The sequence below is a fragment of the Dermacentor variabilis genome, chromosome 4 (genome assembly GCF_050947875.1).
Source record: "Dermacentor variabilis isolate Ectoservices chromosome 4, ASM5094787v1, whole genome shotgun sequence".
Taxonomy (NCBI): Eukaryota; Metazoa; Arthropoda; class Arachnida; order Ixodida; family Ixodidae; genus Dermacentor; species Dermacentor variabilis.
The window spans coordinates 88,754,826-88,771,564 of NC_134571.1; the positions used below are offsets into that span (position 1 = coordinate 88,754,826).

Sequence of the window (16,739 nt, forward strand, 5' to 3'; positions counted from 1 at the left end):
GGCCTCTTGCGTGGCCAATCTTGTCTTATTGTGTCGCATATTTAATACTTCAATCTGAGGAGATTTACCATAATAGACATGCGTTGTCAGTGTTCTGTTTCATGATATTTGTTTGTTGGCTACTATTCTGAAAATTTCGATGGATACCATTGTAAAGAATGTAACCCAAGGTATGAGCAATTTCAATGACAGAAGAAAAACTTTAGTGCCGTATTCAATACATACGACAAACTTTGAATACATTGTAAGACTTGTCGGACGATCCTACCGCTGTTACCAGTTGTAGAAGCTGTCGGACGATCTCACCGCTGCCAACATTTGTAAGCGTCGAAGGTCGTAGAGATGAACTTGAGAGGAACTAGACGTACAGGGTGTATTTACAGTATTTACATTTCAAACAAGTGACACATTTACACAGTCTAGCGTGACTCCCAAATGGAACCCGCAAGACGAAGCACACAGCAAACGATCACAAAGCTCAAGAGTACATTGACGAGCACAGACGAGCACGAACACGAGCAATCGAGCACTCTTTAGCAGCCGACAACGGCCGCTTATAAAGACTTCGTGTCCCTAGATCCCTAGGTGAGGCAAAACGTTCGTCTAGACATTGTAAACAAGCCGCCTCTCTGCGGAACAGTTTACACACAGACGTACGCACTATCACTGCCGATTCGCAGCGTCAAATGTCAACGCAGTGGACGCGGTGTCCATTGTCTCGCGTCCCCGTAGCCAGGTGGTCACGCCGGGGCCCAGCCGGCTCCTCTTACTTCCAGAGCTGACCTCGCACAGTGATCTCCGCCGCTGCCCATTGTCTGGCGTGTTCGAAGGCCCGTGAAAAGGCACCGCAAGGCATCTCCGAACGAGGCGCCCGGTGGATTGACGCCGCCGTAGCACGCAGTTCTCTGAGGTAAGTTCATGGCTGATTAGCGCTGTCGTTACTGGTTCCTAAAAAACGAGTCACCGCGGCGGGTGTTGAAGGCTGCCATGGTTTCTTCGGTGAAGCTCGCCACGCTCGCAGCTGCAGCTGGCTGCGAAAACTTGCATGTTGCCACCTCGGCAGGCCATTCCTAACAACATACGCCAATAGAGATGGTGCATTGCTATTTCAAGGATTACATTCGTATAACTTTCGCAAAATGTGCCAGAATAAACAAAAAATGTTGATCCTTCCAAAACTCAGACGGTCTTGGTCGTAAACAACAAATTCCATTCAAATTGGTCATCATCATCATCATCAGCCTTGTTACGACCACTGCAGGGCAAAGGCCTCTCCCTTATTTCTCCAACAACCCCGGTGATGTACTAATTGTGGCCATGCCGTCCCTGCAAACTTCTTAATCTCATCCGCCACCTTACATGCCCTGCCCATGCCCAATTCTTTTTCTTGATTTCAACTAAGATGTCATTAACTCGCGTTTGTTCCCTCACCCAATCTGCTCTTTTCTTGTCCCTCGTTGCGTCGTCCTCAATTTAAGTAGAACCGTTTTCGTAAGCCTCCAGGTTTCTGCCCCGTAGGTGAGTACTGCTAAAAAACAGCTATTATACACTTTTCTCTTGAGGGATAATGGCAACCTGCTGTTCATGGTGTGAGAAAGCCTGCCAAACGCAGCCCAGCCCATTCTCATCCTTCTGATTATTTCCATCTCATGATCCGGATTCGCCGTCACTACCTGCCCTAAGTAGAGGAATTCCCTTGCCACTTCCAGTGCCTCGCTACCTATTGTAAATTGCTGTTCTCTTCCGAGACTGTTAAACTTTACTTTTATTCTGCAGATTAATTTTTAGACCCACTCTTCTGCTTTGCCACTCCAGGTCAGTGAGCATGCATTGCAGTTGGTCTCCTGAGTTACTAAGCAAGGCAATATCATCAGCGAATCGCAAGTTACTAAGGTATTCTGCATTAACTTTTACCCCCGATTCTTCCCAATCCAGGTCTCTGAATACCTTCTGTAAACAGGCTGTGAATAGCATTGGAGAGGTCGTATCTCCCTGCCTGACGCCTTTCTTTATTGGGATTTTGTTGCTTTCTTTATGGAGGACTACGATGGCTGTGGAGCCGCTATAGATATCTTTCATTATTTTTACATACGGCTCGTCAACACCCTGATTACGCAATGCCTCCATGACTGCTGAGGTTTCGACAGAATCAAACGCTTTCTCGTAATCAATGAAAGCTATATATAAGGGTTGGTTATATGCCGCACATTTCTCTATCACTTGATTGATAGTGTGAATATAGTCTATGGTTGAGTAGCCTTTACTGAATCAGGCTGGCTCCTTTGCTTGACAGAAGTCTAAGGTGTTCCTGATTCTATTTGCGATTACCTTAGTAAATAGTTTGTAGGCTACGGACAGTAAGCTGATCGGTCTATAATTGTTCAAGTCCTTGGCGTCCCCTTACTTATGGATTAGGATTATGTTAGCGTTCTTCCAAGATTACGGTACGCTCGAGGGCATGAGGCATTGCGTATACAGGGTGGCCAGTTTCTCTAGAACAATCTGCCCACCATCCTTCAACAAATCTGCTGTTACCTGATCCTGCCCAGCTGCCTTCCCCCTATGCATATCTCCCAAGGCTTTCTTTACTTCTTCCGGCGTTACCTGTGCGATTTCGAATACCTCTAGACTATTTTCTCTTCCATTATCGTCGTGGGTGCCACTGGTGCTCTATAAATCTCTATAGAACACCTGATCCACTTGAACTGTCTCATCCATATTAGTAATGATATTGCCGGCTTTGTCTCTTAACGCATACATCCGATTCTTGCCAATTCCTAGTTTCTTCTTGGCTGTTTTTAGGCTTCCTCCGTTCCTGAGAGCATGTTCGATTCTATCCATATTATACTTCCTTATGTCAGCTGTCTTACGCTTGTTGATTAACTTCGAAAGTTCTGCCAGTTCTATTCTAGCTGTAGGGTTAGAGGCTTTCATACATGGGCGTTCCTTGATCAGATCTTTCGTCTCCTGCGATAGTTTACTAGTATCCTGCCTAACGCAGTTACCACCGAATTCCAATGCACACTCCTTAATGATGCTCATAACATTGTCGTTCATTGCTTCAACACTAAGATCCCCTTCCTGAGTTAAAGCGGAATGCCTGTTCTGTAGCTTGATCTGGAATTCCTCTATTTTCCCTCTTACCGCTAACTAATTGATCGGCTTCTTATGTACCAGTTTCTTCCGTTCCCTCCTCAGGTCTTGGCTTATTCGAGTTCTTACCATCCTGTGGTCACTGCAGCGCACCTTGCCAAGCACGTCCACATCTTGTATGATGCGAGGGTTAGTGCAGAATATGAAGTCTATTTCATTTCTAGTCTCGCCGTTCGGGCTCCTCCACGTCCACTTTCGGCTGTCCCACTTGCGGAAGAAGGTATTCATTATCCGCATATTATTCTGTTCCGCAAAGTCTACTAATAACTCTTCCCTGCTATGCCTAGTGCCTATGCCATATTCCCCCACTGCCTTGTCTCCAGCCTGCTTCTTGCCTACCTTGGCATTGAAGTCGCCCATTAGTATGGAGTACTTAGTTTTCATTCTACCTATCGCCGATTCCTCGTCTATATAGAAGCTTTCGACTTCCTGGTCATCATGACTGGATGTAGGGGCGTAGACCTGTACAACCTTCATTTTGTACCTCTTATTAAGTTTCACAACAAGACCTGCCACCCTCTCGTTAATGCTACAGAATACCTGTATGTTACCAGCTATATTCTTATTAATCAGGAATCCGACTCCTAGTTCTCTTCTCTCCGCTAAGCCCCGGTAGCACAGGACGCGCCCGCTTTTTAGCACTGTATATGCTTCTTTTGGCCTCCTAACTTCACTGAGCCCTATTATATCCCATTTAATGCCCTCTAATTCCTCCAATAGCGCTGCTAGACTCGCCTCACTAGATAACGTTCTAGCGTTAAACGCCGCCAGGTTCATATTCCAATGGCCTGCTGAGGTGCGAGTTTTGCCAGCCAGGTGCAAGAGCGGCGTCGACTTTTCCTGGAAAGCCAACACCATCCTCTAGCCAAATGGCGTCACTAAGTCTACTGTGTGCGGGGCACAATACGCCGCATCCTCGACTCTCCGTCGCGGGATTGCCGAGATGAGTTCGACTAACCAGGCTTTGTGACTGAACACGCCACCGCCGACCCGGTCTGCCGTGAGCAAGGGAGTTCCCGAGGGAACGTATTTGGAGGCCCCGTCCCACGTACCGTTCCTGACGTAAGCCCCGAGTTCTGCGAAGACCGTCTGACCTCGGTGGGATCCGTGAAACCGGTGCGGAAGTGTGTGTGCCCTGCCGCTCAATGGCGGTTCGTCTACGATAGTTGGTCGAACGGTTCTCTCACCTAGGGATCGAGGGAGGACCGAGTGTTTAAAAACCGCTCTTGTGCGGCTGCTGAGTGTACTTTTCTGTCGCAGTCACGCTAGACTGATGAACTACAATTTCCTTATGTAGATACTGTAAATAAACCCATATTCCTCGTTCTCGACGAGAAGCAGTCCTTCCCTTCAACAACGTCCTCAGCGTGGATAAGTTGGACGACAGCATGGGCCAGCTACCATCTAATTCATGCCCGACTCCAATTTCGACAACTGGTTACGAACAATGGTATTGACCTCCCAATCCCGACAACGCTGGCAGCAACCAGATGCTTCACAACCCTCACCACGTTCACGTGATTAAGAGCGCCGGCAGTGGCGTTGGAGGACGTCGCTTCCCAATGAAGTGTGGTACGAGACCTACAGGAATCCCGCCGCAGTAGCATGTCTCACGGGGGAAGAATATTTAGAAGAATATTTAGGAGAATTCCAGTCATCGTTGGCAAGCGCGGGTGACCAGATAAACCCTCGTATTCAGAAATGCATCTTAACCCCCCTATGTAATACCCTCCTGCGAGAGGGCGTTTCGTGGTATTCTGAATAAATAAAAAAATGAATTATCTTGAAGCCCAAGTTTGACTTGATTTTAAGGGAGAATAAAGGCAAATATGTTTATTTTTTTTATTTACAATACTGCTACTCTTATTTGAGAGCGTGGAAGTTGGGCGAAGCCGTATACATGTATACCAGTACGCATCAGGGCAGAACAGCTAATTAAAAATGGGAAAATAAAAATAAAACAATTGCCCAAGGATGGCAATATTAGAAGGAAGCTTAGTATCGGAACAGGAACGCATTTTTCAAATGACACTTAATATACATGATAATAGCAGTGAAGTACCTGTAATTAACCAGTTATACATGAAATAGGAGCATACTGAAAGATACTTAGCACGTCAAGAAGTATTGAAGTTGTGTGATGAGATGAGCTTAACGCATATACACTATGAGAGTCAGAAGAAAAATAATTGAAAAGAAATCTAGGCAAGCAATTAGCAGGAAAATGGTCGTTACAACAATCATCTTAGGACTAGAAGTAGTACAGCAATGAAAATTTATTTTCGGGACAGAGCGTATCATACGTCCACATAACGACAACCAACAAAAAAAGGAAAAAGAAAAATGGGACGTCGAAAGATACACAATGCAAAATTTGTGACGATGATGCGATGATAAATGATTTTGTTTACGCACTACAGCTTATACTTGTGAGGTAAATTCGGACAATGATTTAATGGCGGTTATAGCAGGATCAAGTCGGTTCCATTCAGCTACTGCAAGGGCGAAGAATGAATACTTAAACGTGTCGTTGTTGCATATGTATTCTGTTAAAGTGTACACATGTTTGTTACGTGTTTTTAGAGCGTCATAAAATGAAATGTACCTGGACACATCTATGTTATAGTTATTTTTTAGAAGCTGCAACAAGAACTTCAGGTGAGCGTGTTTTGCTCTGGTAGATAGCGTTTGCAATCCAGACTGCGTTAGAAGATTAGTCGGTGAGTCAGCGCACTTATATTTGTTGTGAATAAACCTTATAGCCTTTCTTTGTACTGCCTCTAATTTTGTTATGTTAGTCGTTGTATGAGGAAAGCAGACTGTGTTTGCATATTCTAGAACTGGGCTAACGAACGTTGTGTAGGCCAGTAGCTTCGTTGATGTCGTATAGAGCGCAAGGCTTCCTTTGAGGAAGAATAATTTGCGTAATGCTCCTGCGGTGATATTCGAAATATGTTTATCGCACCTGAGGTCTAAGGGTAATGCAACTCCCAGGTATTTATGTTGTTCAACTTTAGTTAGTGGTGTGCCGTTAATCTCATATGTAAAGTTAGATGGTCTTGTTTTCCTTGTTATGGTCATGGCCACGGACTTCTTTACGTTAATTGACACCTGCCAATTAGAGCAACAAATAGCTAGAGTGTTGAGGGATGTACTAAATGCGATGTGGTTGCTCTAATTAGTGATTTCGCTTTAAATAACGCAATCGTCGGCGAACGGTTTTATATTACAACCAATGTTAGCTGTGATATCATTAACACAGATTAGGAAGAGTAGTGGCCCAAGAACTTAGCATTGGTGAACTTCGGAAGTAACGGCGACACTGTTACAGTGTTAGATAGCATTTTTTCATAGAATACAAATTGTGATCGATTGGCTAGAAATTCTTTTATACAAATTGAAAGGAGCCCTTTCCCAACAACACTTTCAACTTTAGTGATTAAATTGTTATGGCATACACAATCAAATGCCTTAGATAGATCAAGTAGAATTCTGTCAGTCTGGCCGCGGTTATTGACAGTGTATGGAAGATCATGGACTAGTTCTGTTAATTGGGCTACTGCTGATAAACCACTGCGAAAGTAATGTTGGTAGAGAGACAAGAAGTCAATGCTCTCCAGAAAAACGGTTATGTGCTCTAAAAGCTTACAGGATGTACTAGTTATGTAATGGGTCTAAAATTTGAAATTTCTGTTGTGTCACCTGATTTATGTATATGTATTATCTTTGCAATTTTCCACTCGTTCGGTAGTTGTGAAATCATGATTGATTTACGAAAAATAATGCCTAGGTATCTACTGCACTATTCCGCATACCTTTTCAAAAAGTCGTAAGGTATGTTGTCAGGACTACTGCCTTTTTTAGGGTAAATATTAAGCAGAAGATTAGGTACGCCAACGTCCGTAATGTCTAATTTGTCAATGCTTACACCCTGTCTGGTTAGAATGGGGGAATAATGTTATTGTCTTTAGTAAATACTGACTGAAAGAAAATGTTATATGCGATGGCTTTCGCAGTTTCTTCCTCTGGGCGTAAGTGCTACGCTTCTCTATCATTGGTGCGAAAGTGCCTCCAGAACCTTCCGGGGTTATTAGTAAGAAACCTCGGTAACATAACACTAAAATAATATTCTTTTGCACGTTTCGCTGCAAGCTTGAATTCCGCGATGGCGTTAGGCAGTTTCATCAAGTAAAGTAATGTGATAGATTAATGCAAACCTAGTAAATCAAGTGATAGAAAAGTGCTCGAGAACCTCTAGGACATCAATATTATCGCGAACAGAGCTTGAATAATCGATAAGTTTAGGTAAATGCAGGAAATCATCAAAGACGCCCCGGAACAGTCAAGTACTTGCCTGATGACGAAAGCACTCCTCAGTTAAATTCTGTCACTAGTACTCAACCGCTCATTGGTACTTGTAAAATGCTACTTTTCTAGTTCTATTTGCTTTTAGAAAAAGAAGCTCATTGAAATTACCCTTGACCAGGACGCGTGCGCTAGAAAGGTTTAGTTTTCACTCAACTCAGGGGCGCCCGGCTTTCGCGTTCAAGTAGTTTCATTATCGCGTAGTGCTGCGCTGGTTTTGCTGGCTCGTGAAAGTCGCACAAAGTGCAAGTAGTAGAGCAGAAACGAAGGTTGCTGACATATTCTGCCGTCCTCGACCGTGCTTCCCTTCTCTTGGCACCGACGCTGTAACCCTAATGGTCCACCGGTTATCTAACCAACGCATTACATGACCTGCCAAGCTCCATTTTCTTCTCTTGATGCCTATTAGAATACCGGCTATCCCCGTTTGTTCTCTTATCCACACCGCTCTCCTCCTGTCTCTTAACGTTACGCCTGACATTTATCGCCCCTTCGCTCTTTGCGCAGCCCTTAACTTCTTTCTGTGCGTCTTTGTAAGTATCCAAGTTTCTGCCCCTGTATGTTAGCACTCGTAGAAAGCGTTGATTGTACACCTTTCTTTTCAGTGAAAATGTTAATCTTCCAGTCAGGAGCTGACAATGTCTGCCGTATGCAACCCATCTCATTTTTATTCTTCTCTATGTTTCCTTCTCATGATCAGTGTCCCCTGTGAGTAACCAACCTAAATAAACGTACTCCTTCAGAGACTTTAAAGGCTGACTGGCGATCCTGAATTCTTGTTCCCTTGCCCGGCTATTGTTCATTATTTTTGTCTCTGCGTGTTAATCTTCAACCCCACTCTTACACTCTCTGTCTTAAGGTCCTCAATCATTTACTGTAACCCATCCCTCGTGTTGCTGACCAGGATAATTTCATCTGCAGTACGAAGGTTGCTGAGATATTCGCCATCGATCGTCACTCCCAAATGCTTCCCTACCAAATGACTCATTCAATCAACCAATGGCCCTTGCAACTACCAGAATTCTTTGACATACATGTCATGCTACACTTGTGCAGATGTGCAGAAGTGTAGCATGACATGTAGCACAATGTACCACACTAAAGGCCACAAGAATAAAGCAATCTTATTTATTTGCTTGAGAGAACAAGAGGTTGTTTTCATAACTCTGTGGATGATGAGTAGTAGTCTGAATGCAGTGGACAGACCCTTTATTTCCCTTGAAGTACCAAAGTACCAGATATTTTCGACAATATTAAGAGCCAGAGGAAACAGGACAAGTGAGGCACACACACAAACACTGACTTGGATCTCGGGGTTTATACTGCTCAGAGCTGGTATACGGCTAATGACTGACTTCCTTGCCTGTGTTCTTGCGCCTCGTGTTTTACTGTTCAGCCCAAACAAAGCCTGTCCCAAGCACGTCTCAACCCAGTCAGTTTACCCAGCTTGAAGATCCAGTAAGCACGACTCCGCCAGTCGTCGTTCAAAGTGTGTCCACAGCTAGTGTGCGGCTAATTGGTGACCCTCTTGCCTGTGTTGCGCCTTATGTGTTCTGTTCTGCCCCAACAGAGTCGGCGCCAAGCAAATCTTGGTCCTCATCACATGAGCTGCCATCTACACCTGCAGACCAGCTGCCGTGGTTGCTCAGTGGCCATGGTTTTGGGCTTCAGAGTACGAGATCGCGGGATCGAATCCCGGCGACGGTGGCCACATTTCGATGGGGGCGAAATGCGAAAACACCCGTGTGCTTAGATTTAGGTGAACGTTAAAGAACCCCAGCTGGTCGAAATTTGCGGAGTCCTGCACTAAGTCTGTCCTCACAATTAGAAAGTGGTTTTGGCACGTTAAGCTCCACAATTTAATTTTAAGTTACACCTACGGGAAGTCGCCGGAGCTGAATTCGCAAAGCTTTTGCACCACGAACTAAGAAGCGGATGCAGAAATATTTGGATGAGATAGCAAGAATACGGAACACTGTGTCAAGAATGAAAAGAGCCTCGGCCATCATTCCACCAGCACGGATATTGCCCGAGTCATCCAGGTACTTCAACAAAGATTTTAGAAATTCTTCGTGTTCAGATGCACCTGCAAGTCCTGAACACGCATGGATGACGCTGGCCTAAAGAGTTCGTCCAGTTTACCCTTAACCTCTCTTTCAGTAGCAAAAAAGCGTACCTGGCAAAAACCCTTCGCCTTCGAACAGTAAAAACGTTAAGAATCTGGCTATCAGCAATATCGCTCAAACCGCAGGCAGCATACGATGGCTGACGCATTTGTAGAGGTTGTCACGAAGCTCGAGGAGGCAGCAAGCCGTCTCTGGGCCGGCTATCTCGTCTTGCTTCATGTAAAGGGCACCTTCGATGGATTAGCACATGCTACGATCGTCAGTGCGCTCCACGAGCTATGTATCACCGATCGGCTGCTCGACTACGTCAGAGCCTTTTTGAGTGATGGCACGCTTCGTGTTCGGGTCGGTGGTGCACTCAGCTAACCGAGCAGTGCGTTTGCCGGTGCTCCGAAGGGCAGTGTTTTGAGGCGCTTTTTGTTTAATTTTGCCCTCGCTCGGCTTCCCGACTAGATTCCAAAGGCGACGTCACACGAAGTACGGGAGGCCATCTACGCTGATGACATCGCCCTGTTAGCGTGTGGCCCTACGGATACCGGCTACGAAGTGTGCGCGTCTCTCCAGACTGCGATCAACGCTCTGGACGAGCACTTGGGAAGCATCGGCCTCCAGCTGTCGGCGAACAAAACTGAGGCACTGTTGGTACACCCACGAGCCACGCGAGCGTGTCACGAAGTGCCACCGCTGACTGCGTTGTTGCCCTCTCCCGTGGCGCAAGAGTGTCCGCTACCTGGCCGCCATACCTCCGTGCACGAAAGCAGGCGCTTCACCACATTGAGCGCCTGCAGCACTCTCCACAGGGCAAGCGGCTGGTCTGCAGACTCCATTCCCTGCCGAACTCGGATATGGGCAGACGCGCTACGGAGTTCTCAAAGTTTTTTTCTCCGCTTGCGCATCGGCTGTTACACAACAGCTGCGCGCACACAGAGGCTCACGGGAAATGGCAGCCCCGTGTGTGGCTACTGCGACGGTGTGGAGACACTAGAGCACCTTTGGTTTAATTGCCCTGTCTTCGGGACCAAGAGAGTTGTTCTGGACGACTGCTACCGCCGATCCGGCCTGTCATCTAACACCCTGCAGTGCCTACTCTTTCCCAATGTCCACAGTTCCATCATCAAGCGCACAAAGAAATTGTATATATATATATATATATATATATATATATATATATATATATATATATATATATATATTTATTTATTTTTTTTCAGTATTACTTGCAACCTTCTTCCGTCAACCCCGCTCGCTAAGCACTCTCTCTCTCTCCCTCGTTTTGCTCCCCACTCGCCTTCCTTGTGCAGTGCTGTTGAGGTGACCTCGCCGAGGAGTCAGTTACGGCGCTGCACTTATTTGTTCACTTTTCTCACAAAATTACACACACGCACACAGTCAGACTGTCACTGGAAGGGAATGTGCCGGCGAGATTGAGGAAATAGCGAGGCTGGCAATTCATCCCGTGTTTACGACGTCATTTTGAGTGACGAAAAAGCCAGCCGCCGGGACGCTGCATAAATGAACGAGCTAGGGAACACGAACTAAAACTAATGAAAGATGGCGTGGCACAATTGCCAGTACACTGCGAAGCCTGCATGCGCAAACCACGCTTTTCCGAGATGCATATTCTTGCAAGAATCATACCCGTCGTGGTTGCTCAGTGGCTATTGTGTTGGGCTGCTGAGCACGACGTCGCGGGCTCGAATCCCGGCCACAGCGGCCGCGTAGCGGTAGGGGCGAAAACAACCGTGTACTTAGATTTAGGTGCCCGTTAAAGAACCTCAGGTGGTCAAAATTTCCGATGTCCTCCACTACAGTGTGCCTGATAATCAGAAAGTGCTCTTGGCACCTAAAACCCAATATTTTATTTTGGCAGAATCAGAAATCCAGCACCACGTGAGCTAATGCAAGCTTACTATATAAAAAAAAATATATGCTCAAGTTGCATTAGGAATACGTCTATCTTGCTGTACAAATCGGAAGCGAGATTGTTTGACCGCTTGATAACGTAGGTTCGTGAACAGCCTGCGCATGCGTGTATATGTATATATATATTCCAAGTCACCGCCCAAATTAAATGGGTTGGAAATGCCGCCCGTGTTGTCTTCTATGTGATGCTGTGCCCGGCAGTCCATCACAGCCTGGGACGCCACAATATTTTGCAACGTTTAGTTTGAGTATCTTTTGTTAGACAGAAGCCATCGTTGGTCTCTTCTGCTCGTGGTATAGCTTATTATCTTTAGTTAGTTAGATTGCTTCCGTGAACACGTGACAGCCGAACGCTGGAGAAGGGAAAGCGTCAGTGTTTTAGTTTCTTACAAGGAGAGGAAGGCTGAAGATAAAGAACCTCAATGCAAGTTTAATTGAGACTTGCTTTGCATAATCTGCAAAATTTTTTTAAGGTGTTGTTATTACTGGTCGGATTTCGTGATTTCTAATCACGCTGCGTCGTATTAGCATGATTCAGAAGTGCGCTGCAAGAAAAGCGGAATAAGTGACGCCTTCTGAGCCAATTTAGGAGCGTGACAAGGTTTTCAGATGGTTATCTCCTTAGTTGATTTCACAATTTGGCATTATGAAATGATCATATAGCTATCTGGCGTTAAGTGTTATTGACATGAAATAATCAACGCCAGTTCAACCTTCGCCTTACTGACTTAAGGTGCTCTAATTCATGATTACTTAGCTTGATTACGTAAACCCGTTTGTGTCTTTGTGATAGGACACATAATTGGAAGTTTCAGGGTAGTTGTCCAAATAAACTTGAACTTTCTGTTTCTGGGTTTTCTTTTCGGTAGAGAATCGTGAGATTTGTTTTTTCATTTGTAAAGTCTAGCGGTGGGGCTGCACGTGACGCTTTAGGCAATGTGCGTGAGTGACAACGGTTGCTCCTTGGAGCCTGGCCCCCTTGCAGTTATGCAGTCTACTCCAAGAGGAGTGGACTGCATCCACCTATCAAGAGGTCTTGGGCCAGAGATCGTCATTCTTTGAAGCAGCGACCCATGGCTTCGAACAATGCAGGCAGCAAGCCGGGCGAGCTGCATCGAACAACTCGATCTCCCGATGCACCAACTGACGGCGGAGGAGCTGCCGTGCCCGGTGGTCCTTCCGAGCGGGAGACGCCGCCCCGAAGAGATACAGTTGTCACGCTTCATGCTACGACCCTTCACACCTGTCAGCAGCACAAATTAGCACGACCACGCCGAAGGTCAGAGTAAGCGTGCGTGCCCCCCCCCCCCTTTCTCTGTTTGTACCCAGTGATGTGCGCGCGTTTCTGACTGGGCTCCCTTCGGAAGAAAAGGGCAACCGGTTCCCAGACGCCATCGGTTCCCCGACGCCGGAATTGGTCTCCTGACGCCATCTGTCTCCTGACGCCGGATTGGTGGAAACCGTGAACAATGACGACGAAGGGCATAAACAGCGGATCCAAACGGCGGTCGAGAAGAGGAGGACGACGCTCGGAAACAGTGTGACATTAGGGCATGCGAACACACTACCATAGTGTACTCCAATTGTTGGAGCTGTTTTGTAAATCTCAGCCACGTACTTTTTTGAATATATTCCTTTTTCTTCATTCTATTGAACGTCGCGCGGAGCCTATTCTCCCGGCACCTGGCACGGCACCATCGAGGGAAACATCGTTGGCCGCACGGATAGCCGACATCACAACAGTGGTATGAAGCGGTGAGAGTGACGTCACGGAACTTGGGATGTGCTGACAACACGACAGTGTCTTCTTCTTGTGTTTTACCTTGCGCCAAAAAACGTCTTTTGGCCTCACTTAGGCGCTTCGTGCCTGCGGCTGTAAGGCCTGTCGTTCTGGAACGCCCGCCGGCCCCGTTTCTGTGACGCCCTACGGAATTTAGCAGTTATAAATTAAACATATACCAACGTTCGGACCCACATTATTAAAAAAAACAGTGCTACTGACACAGAAAAGAGATTGAAACACATGCCGTATGTGTCCCGAACTAGTTTTCTTGTGTGTGTCGGTAGTGGTGTTTTTTAAATGGCATGGAAAACCAGCAATTCACCAAATCTGCCGTTCTTCTTTAGTTCGGACCCAGTTGTGATTTCACAATCGCTGCACCAACTCTGTTCCGATTTCTGGCCGTATTCTCCGTAAAACTGACGCTTCAGTGGTACTTGCCAGCAGTCTATGATATTAAAAGCAGTTAATGTTTTCGTTGAGAGTCCCTGCTCTTTAATAGGGATTCGATGCGCCACACTAGAACAAAACCTACGCAAGCCTTCATCCATACTGCCGCCATATGTGATCCCGTGCAGTTTCTGTGCTTACCGTGACCATGCCTTAAGTATCGACAAGCTATGAAGCGCCGCTAATGAACCTCATTGGGCGGCGCTCATATCTAGCAGCCATGATATTCCTAATGCCGTTTCTCCCCGCAGTCGTGCAACTTACTGCGGGGACAGTTACTTGGACGCAGTTAGCCTTTCTTCTGTGCACGTTTACCTTTTTGTCTTTTCTTTGCGCGAAGAATTCTCTGCGGTCGGCGCGACCGCAGAAACGCGGCTAGACGCTTCTCGCGGCCGCAATACAACGCGACCGGCGTCGGTTGAGTCGGATTTCCTCACTTCTAGCATTCTAGCGTCATTTTAACGCGATAGCGTTAAGGAGCTCGTGTCGCAGAAAAGCCGGTGTCGTCGGCGTCGGTGTCGGTGTCGGCGTCGGCGTCCGCGGCGTTGGCCGTGAGCGATAAATCACGGCAGGCACTTCATAAATAAAAAGCAACTTTTAAGATGGGCTGTGTGGGAATCGAACCAGGGTCTCCGGAGTGTGAGACGGAGACGTTACCACTGAGCCACGAGTTGGATGCTTCAAAGCGGTACAAAAGCGCCTCTAGTGAACGCGGTGTTGCCTTAGAAACGAGCTGTTTCTAAGGCTCAGGCGTGCGTCGCTTGCTCAGGCGCAGATTTCGTTGTCGCGCCGAACGCTGCGTTGCTCGACGCTCACCGCGTCCGATGCGGGGCGCGTAGTCGCTGCGCCGTAGCCCATTGTATTACACCCCTTGGCGGGTCGACGGGAACGCTGTCGCGTTTTCTTAGGGTCTATCGCAGCGTTCCGCGTGGCGAGGAGTGCGATACGAGCGGTGGTGAACTGGGGTCGTACTCTGAAACGTTCGCCTTCCGCGAAAGTGACATTCTATAAACCAAGCGACTGCTTACCCGTGAAGTCAGCGTGCACTACCAACGCGCGTTCTCAAACGCTTCAGATCGCATGAGAGATCGCACCCGGCGAGTGCAGAGCGGCTCGGCTGTGTTGTTTTCGAGTGTAGTGGCCGCAGTACGGGTTCTGCGCACTGACTACGTTTGGTTACGGCCTCTTTAGGTAAAATACACTGAATAAGAAAGTGTGAAATATATTATTTTATGTGAATCAAGAAATATCGCCGCGGAACAACGCGTGTAAGACGCCACCGAAAAGGCTACTCTCAACTAACACCTATCTTATTTCTACTACACTCCCCCACCAACCGAATGCCAAGAGACGCCAAAAGACGTGTTCATTTATTCAATATATGTCGAGAGCACCCATCGACACCATGACGTTAAAATGACGTAGGCCGTTACTACTACATGGCGCTGTTTATTTTCCTGTTGTTCTAACATCGCCAATCAGCGCGCGCCGTTGGCGGAGGCGTGGCCACGGCGGTAGTTTCGGGGCAGGCGAACGTTTCAGAATACGGGCCCTGCTTGAAGCTTTTGTGTGTGTATGAGTGTGTGTCCCACGAAGGCTTCTTCGCGGCGAAGGTAACTGCGCCGCGCTCTGAACCTGCATCGTGTTCCGCGCGAGTGCTAGACGCTCATTCACACACTGTGGTATAGTTCCGGTTGATATTTCTCTGGTGGTCTTCCTTTTCACATATCTCGCTTATGTATGCGGCGATATTTCCTTTTCCTGCAGTTAGCGAAGACGTTGCAGATAGCCCGTGTTCGCTCCGTCTCTCCGCCGTATGCTTGCACGGGCTGCAGCTCGAAATCGAAGTTTTCGAACTGCAGGCCGTTGATGTTAAGAATGCACTGGTTGATTAATAGGAATACGTAGTACATTAGGAACATGTACATTAGCTTATTGCTCTCATGATCGCGACCAATATTGTTTTTCGTGTGAAACGTTTCACTGGCCACAGAGGCGGCGTGCATGTTCATGCGGCAGCTCATCCCCAGCTCCATACGGTCAAAATGAGAAGCACCATCAGCCGAAAGAAACGTTCTGAAATCGAAGCCCAAGCAGCTGGGCACGAAATTTCATGCATATGAAGACGTACTACCCGATATGCTGCTCTTTCATGTCTTGTCAAGTGATGACATGACGCCAATTCATCAATGTCGGTGGTGGGCGACGTGATCGCTGCGAGCAGGAATTCTCGAGCGATCGCTTCCGGGGATGCAATCGCTTACGCGCGATTTCGCGTGTTGGCATCGCACGCATCGGAGGCCGTCCGTTGCGCTGTGCGAGGAGAGGTTGGCCCAGTGCGCATCCTGTGCCGATTCGCGCGAAATCTCACGAAAGTGATCGTATCCCTAAATGCAAATCTGCATTTTCAAGCTGGCAACGCATAAATGAGCTGACTACGCCGAGTGCACGCCTGCCTCGCCGGGCCCTGCCATGCTGGGAACATGTTTACATTTGGCGAGCTGTCACGGCGCTCGATTTTTCCAACTTCAGGCAGCTTCGGGTGGTCTTGGGATCCCAGCCCACGTGACTTCCTATCAAGACCGGAACTAGCTGGCTGTCGTCTGGGTGCCAGCGGGCTGCCGAAACTCCGAAAACGGAAGAGGGCCAGTAAGTACGGGTCACAATTGTGGCGACAAATTTCGCGTTCTCCCTCACCAGCGCAGTACTAAGCCGCTTTTGGGTTCGTATTTGACTGTCTGGCACCCTGACTGAAACTTATATTTGACTCATGCGGTGCATCAGCGGCCGTTGACGGTCGGGTGCTATCTACGCGGGCGCGCCGCTTCAGGCAGTTAGGAAGAACACGGCGGCTGACGCCCGCTGCGTGTGAGAGCAGATGGCGCTACTTATACAAGAGCTGAATATCTAGGGACTTTACTACAAACAAGAGGGTGGGAAAT

At 47.3% G+C, this 16,739-nt stretch overlaps 1 protein-coding gene across 1 annotated transcript in view; it reads right to left on the reverse strand.

Moving 5' to 3' along the window:
* LOC142578269 (uncharacterized) overlaps positions 1 to 16,739 on the reverse strand; it is a 291,756-nt gene that overhangs the window by 179,072 nt on the left and 95,945 nt on the right. The gene's annotated exons all lie outside the window — the stretch shown is intronic.